Source organism: Poecilia mexicana, unplaced genomic scaffold (assembly GCF_051168715.1).
Source record: "Poecilia mexicana isolate PSO_F unplaced genomic scaffold, ASM5116871v1 scaffold_5, whole genome shotgun sequence".
Lineage (NCBI taxonomy): Eukaryota > Metazoa > Chordata > Actinopteri > Cyprinodontiformes > Poeciliidae > Poecilia > Poecilia mexicana.
This window is the reverse complement of record NW_028263374.1, coordinates 30,674,836-30,681,330: the sequence shown is the minus strand read 5'-3', so window position 1 is coordinate 30,681,330 and position 6,495 is coordinate 30,674,836. Positions and strand designations below refer to the sequence as shown.

The window sequence follows — 6,495 nt, the reverse complement described above, 5'->3', positions numbered from 1 at the left end:
CTGCACATTATTAAGAGCAAGCAGCAGCTGCACTTACTGCTGACGGATTCTGCAGGTTTCCAGACTGACGGACAAACGTCAGGTCGCCGTTTGGCTGCCGACGTTTCCACCTGGATCTGGACCCAACGAACCGGGTCCAACCTGCAGACACTACAGAAATAAAACTGGTTCAGATCGTCACTGACTGACTCAGCTGCAGATGTTATGTTGGGATTCTGCAGATTCACTGTGGCTGCTGGGAACAAGGAGCATTAGAGAGGAAAACATGGGGAGCAAATTTCTGCCAAAAAACTCAAATTCTGAGACTAATCTGAGAAATTTTCAAGAGAACAAATGTTTAAAAGAAAAACAATTTTGAACCTTTGAAGCTCAGAAAGTGTTAGTAGAAAATTTCTGAGATGAATCTGAAAATTTTGCAGTGTTTTTTAGGAAATCTGACTTTTCAAACAAATTAAATTTTTATGTTCTTTTTTCCGTCTATGGCTGTAATAAATCTCTGAATGAGTTTCCCATCATGAAAAATTATATTTTATCTTTCAGATCCAGTTTGCCTGAGATCAACCAACTGGTAGAAATGAAGAACTGGACTGGAAATGGAATCAGTTCTTTATTCACAGAATGTGTAAACAGAAATTGTTTCTGTAATTACAGTCTCATTTTGTGTACAGTTGATTTATTTCCTTTATATTTTAATATTCTGACATTGCTGCAATCCTTCCTAGGTTGTTTTGCATTTTTTACAGTGTAATTCTGGAAACAGCAGCAGCCAATAAGTTGCAGCCAAATTGATTTTTACAAGAAATGTCATTTTATATCATACAGTTCTGCCATGTTTCCACTGATAACGACTGTTTTTACAGTTTTAACAGAGTCGTACAAAAAGCAAAGACAAAAATATATTCTCTCCAGATCATGGAGAGTTTGAGCTCCAACCATCTGGGGAGAGATTTCTGTAGCCAGGATTATTCAGACATGTTTTAAATGTAATCTGGGATGATGTTTTCACTCAGTTGGTTTGTTGATATTTCATACACTTCCTGTTTTTCTCTTTTTTGCCTTGCTCCAAGGAACATTTTCATAAAGAGTCGATAAAGTTAAACTGGTACATCTACAATTTCTATAGAAATTAACTGTAAACCTTTCAATGTCCTGAACTGTTAAACTGAAGCTTCCCAAACGTTTTTTCTCTATGGCTGAATTTCCTGCAGTGAGATTCTGGCAAACATAGCTAATGGTAACTTAGTGTAAATTACACAAGTTTCTTTTTATAGTGTATATTATTTTTAAAAAAATGTGTCGCAAACACATTTAATGATTTAATGATTTATGCCATGAAGTCCACCAAGATGTGAAGTCGGGTCGAGGCGGACCGGAGTCGGGCCGAGGCGGACCGGAGTCGGGTCGAGGCGGACCGGAGTCGGGTCGAGGCGGACCGGAGTCGGGTCGAGGCGGACCGGAGTCGGGCCGAGGCGGACCGGAGTCGGGTTGATGCGGACCGGAGTCGGGTCGAGGCGGACCGGAGTCGGGTCGAAGTGGATTTCTGGCCTGGTTTTCCTCCGAGACGTTTCTTAATGTCAGCTCCTTCAGACTGCTGAGTTTCATCTGAAATAAAATAGTTGTATTAAATGTGGCGGGAGCAGTGTGATAAAAATTGGGAACTTAAGTTTAAAAACAATATTTTAATAATTGGTTGCAACAACTCCACTAAAAAGTTACCTTTAAGGCACACAGACCCGCTACAGATGAGGCTTGAGACAATCTCACAATGTAACAATTTTATTTATTTCACAAATCAAAAATACTAGTCTAAAACCACTCACACATTAAAAGTCAGTGTTAGCTCAACTCCGGGACGGGAGTGCAATTCGGGGTAGTGTCCTAAAAGAAACACAGCAAACGAAACAAGGCAAAACAAAAGAAAATCGTGCACCAAACCAGAAGCAGTACCACCACCCGGAAAGTCCACCACCACCACCACGAGCTGGCCGTTCCTGTCAAAAAAATATAAAGGAGAGACATTCAAATTACAAACAATACAATTATGCAGTTCAGCCCACAATCAGCAGCAATAGTCCAAATTAAGAGTCTGTCCGGGGAGAAACCGATCCGCTGTAGCAGACGCCACTCAGAGCGGCAGTAGAAAGATGGTCCGAGCTGATCACCAATCAGCCCAAATCAGCCACACTGGACGAGGGATAGGAGCCAGCTTTACGCCGACCAGGACGGCGGGCATGAAGCCAGCAAACAGGACGACAGGTAGGCAGCCGACAGGTTATCCAGTTGACAGGCGGACCGTCGGTCGGGGACAACCAGAACAGCGGGCAAACAGCAGCGGCTATCAAAATAAATGTTAGAAATGGAATCTGAAAGCATCCAAACTCCAGCACTTCACCTACCGCTGAGCTCTTTATGTCGTGCCTCTGACAGGAAGGAGGAAACGTAGAACTTGTACAGGCGGCGGCGATCAGAGCGTCGTTAAGCGCATCGTTTGCGCGCACGCATTAATTTGCAGCTGTTATACAGAAAATGTAAATAAATCACAAGTAATAAGTTTGCTTGAGAGAGGTGAAGCCTGCCTTACCTAGCGTGCAGCACCAACAAACACCGAGGTCTGAACCGGAAGGAAAACAACGTCATGTCAACCAGGTGAGGGAGGGTCCTTTATATACAGGCAGGCAGCGCCACAACCAATTAGATTTAGGCACTTGTGTGGTGCGTTCAAAGGCCACAGGCATACTGCCACATAAATAATCGTAATGTTATTTAATCCTAAATCACATGTTGGTTTTTCTTGTCCAGACCAGTCGGAACTGGGAGCGGACCCAGATGAAGTTCCGGCAGTTCGCTGCTTTATTACCGTCGTTACCCAAAGCGTGACTCCTGCAAATCAACGCTGACTCGTAATCTGGTTGCGTCTTCCTGCGGGTTGAGGTGATGAGTGGCGGCAGCCTCGGCATTACGGCAGTAAAGATCAGTGAGCGGTGAAGCCGGCGCTCTGCGGCGCAGAACCGGCTCTTTAAGTACATTATGACATCAACGCAGCCCATTGGAGTTAATTGAAGGGCTCTGGGCTGTGCATGAGGATGACAGCAATAGCTCATGATTTATTGTTTTCATTTGGGTAATTTTGCTTCTTCATCTGCCGTCTCCACTGCCCACAGCACCAGATTCATTTCAACACCACAGCCTGAGTCACTGATGAACAAGATGTCAGAAAACTGAACCGGAGGTGCGACAGTCCAACCGGTCACATGAGTTCACTCCACAGCAGAGATGAGCAGGTCGACGTCCATCATCCAGCCTCCAGTCTGAAGCTCCAGGTTTTTCTGAACCTTAGAGAAGCTGCTGCTGGCAGGAACCTGAACTGCGTGCAGTTCGGTTCTGATGGTGAGGTGTGAATGCTAACTGACCTCTGGTCCTCCAAACCTCAGTCTGGGTTTGGCTGAAGTGAACTCTGGTTCAGTCTGAATGTGAACACCAAGCGAACCAGAGACCGCTCCAAAAGCAGGAACTGGACTACAGCGCAGGGCATTCTGGGTAAATCCAACCAAAGCTAACACATTAGCCTAGCGCTAGCAGCAGAAATGTCTCCTGGTCTTTAGCCTAAAGAGAAATCCTCCAACCGCTAAAATCCTCCATCTTGTTTCCATCTGGTGAAGAAGGAAGTTGCTCTCAGAGTCTTCAGAGATTTTTGTGTCGTTTCCTTCAGTGGTTCTTGGTGCAGCGCCCCCACAGGCCAGGAGGGGAACAGGCTGGTTTGACTCAGAGCCACAGCAGCTGAAGGTGGAGCAGATGTTCTGGGTCCAGTAGAACCGGGTCTAAGACTGAAACCAGTGTCTCATTTTTACTTTCTCTTCCCAGGCTCTCATTCTTCCTGTTGTGGTGTCTCATCTTCTCAGGTGAGAGATGGAGATGTAAAGCTGGAGTTTCTTCTTCTGCACCACAGATCAGAGCGATCTTTTCATCTCTGCAGACCAACAGCATTAAACTCTCAGCATCACCGTCAGTAATTCAGAAAATTGAGTGCAACCCTTCAGAGTGTTTACGGCTGAATCCGGTGCAGTTTGGCTAAAGGGATGAAAGTTTTATTTATGCGTCGTCATCCTCTCTGCTTTGGAGGAAAAGCCGTTTTCTCTTCAACCGGCTGCTGCGCCGTCGGGCCTCCGGTTTCTGTGACTCATCCTGTGAAACTCATGAGCTCTGGCAGCAGACAGGTAGACCGACCCTGAGCCAGAGCGGCTAAATTTACTGCAGCAAACTGACGATTTCTCACAATCAAAAAGAAAACGACACTTGGGCCCAAAACCAGCAGTCAGAGCTTTAATTGGGCTGATCTAGTGGGTTTTGCTGGTTCTGTAGGAACAAGGAGCTGGAGGAGTTTCAGCTCTACGGTTTTCCTGACGCTCCGTTATGTTTCTGTGTGGCAGTAATGATGTTGCACCTCCATCTGTGGACAGCAGTTTGGTTTGCTCCTCATTAGCAGTCTGCTGAGGTCCGGCGGGTTGCAGCGGGTCGGGCTGAAGCAGCGAACAGATGGCGGCCGAGCCACCAGCACGTTTCACATCCAAGCCCCGAAAGACGGGAGGCGCCGAGGATATTCAGCTGATGAACAAATGAACCAAACGAAGGCAGCTGGAGATCTGCACTGCAAAAACTAAACATTCCCAGTTAGTTTTGGTTTAGTTTGTGGAAGGAACGCACCGATCCGCGGGTTTCATTTCTGATATCTGAGGTTTAGGATCAGCCGGTACCGATCCGCAGAACTGGCTTTGAACAGACATAAATGTAGTGAATTATTAATTTATCTGATAACTCACCATGTCAACAAAACAACTTTACTTCATTCAGTGGAGTAAAACCTGAAACAACAGGATGTGGGCAAACATTTAAAACAAACCTGGTTCAGAAACTTCTATTAATCTAAAATAAAAAATATAGCATTATGTTACTCAGAGAACCAAACATAGAATTAGAGTGAATAGATCACCAATATCAGAGCTTCAATCTTTTCAATATTGAGATCGATACAGATATCAGATCGTTGCATCTTCAGATTCTAGTGAAAATATTTCAGTTCACTTGAAATAAGACAAAACTAACTTATGTAACTTTTCAGCAAAATATTTAAAAACAATCCCTTAATAGCCATTAACTAATATTTATAATTATTTATTAATTTGAAGTGGAAAAACCATTTGAACTCCTAACAGGAGGTTTTGCTCCACTGCAGATTATTTCTCTTAAATCGAGTCGATTTATTGATGTAAAATAAAGTCCTGATTCTAACTGAACCGTCTGTTTTAAATGAGTTTAGTTTTACTTTAAATCCGTCTTCCAGTTCATCACTTCACCTGACAGATCTGCTTCCTTTCGGTCCAGAACCAGAACCAAACTCTAAACTGTCAGGAGGAAACGTGTAAAAACAATAAAGTTCATTGATCTGAACTCGTCTTAATGATCAGTTTCCATGTTTTAATCTTGTTTAACCTGCTGAACTTCTAGATTTGCTAGTTTTTATTTTATTTTCTGTCTCGCTGGTCTCATAATGAATATGAATAATAATGAGCGTGTTTAAGCTGCATGGTGTCGGTTCTGGCAGGCAGAGGAACCAGCCGGGTCGGTTGGTGTTTCTGGGCTTCAGCCAGGCGCCGACTGCAAACATACGGCCTCTTTATTACACATCATACGCAGGAATAAATCACAAACTGAGGTTCTGCTGGTTAATCACCATGGTGGGCTGGAGGTCCGTATGGACCGGCGGGTCATTACAGGGCCCAGATGGAACGTCCTGGTTCTGGTTCTGGTTAAATATGAAAGTGACTGAAATCAAACCACAACATTTATTTATTTCGCATTCGTTTGTCAGGGTGAAAATAAAACTTTTAATCATTAAAGATACTTTTCATTAAGCTGCAGGTTGGTCTGACTCAGAGCAGAGAGGAAGAACCGGACCTGGAGGTGGAGCAGATGTTCTGGTTCCAGTAGAACCGGGTCGACCGGGCTGAAGGAGGGAAACAGAGTAAATACCAGCAGAGTGTGAAGACTTCCTGAGTTTGTTCTGGACAACCTGGCAGCTTCAGAAAACTGAGAAACTGCAGAAACACCGAGTTCCTGTCAACCTGCAGCATCAGACCGACAGACGCTCGGCTGTTCTGTTTCATTTCCATTTAAACACGTCGAGTCTTCCTGAAAAGGGCTGATGCTAATAAACTTGTCTTTGTAATGAGAAATAAATCTAAAAGCTGCAGGTTCTGGACCCGCGGCCGGGTCCAGAACCTGCCCCCTCTAGCCCACCCGCCCTGGGTGGGGTCATGTCAGCTCCAGTTTGTCAACAATATAAAACCAGTTTGATGTTAAACTGGGATGTTTGGAGCCATAAAAGCTACAGCAGCGTTTTATGAGTGAGCTGGGAAATAAAGCAGCGTTAACGGCTGGAATCACGTGTGTGTGTGTGTGTGTGTGTGTGGTTAATGGGATCTGGTGTGTGTTTGGACA

The 6,495-nt window shown here is 44.5% G+C and overlaps 1 long non-coding RNA gene across 1 annotated transcript; it reads right to left on the bottom strand.

The window, feature by feature from the left end:
- Window positions 1–1,760: 1,760 nt before the first annotated feature.
- On the bottom strand, window positions 1,761–2,717 carry LOC148159816 (uncharacterized). Its single transcript, XR_015762912.1, has 2 exons — window positions 2,397–2,717; window positions 1,761–2,335 (listed from the first exon to the last, which is right to left on the bottom strand). It is a non-coding gene; the product is annotated as an uncharacterized LOC148159816 (long non-coding RNA).
- Window positions 2,718–6,495: the final 3,778 nt, after the last annotated feature.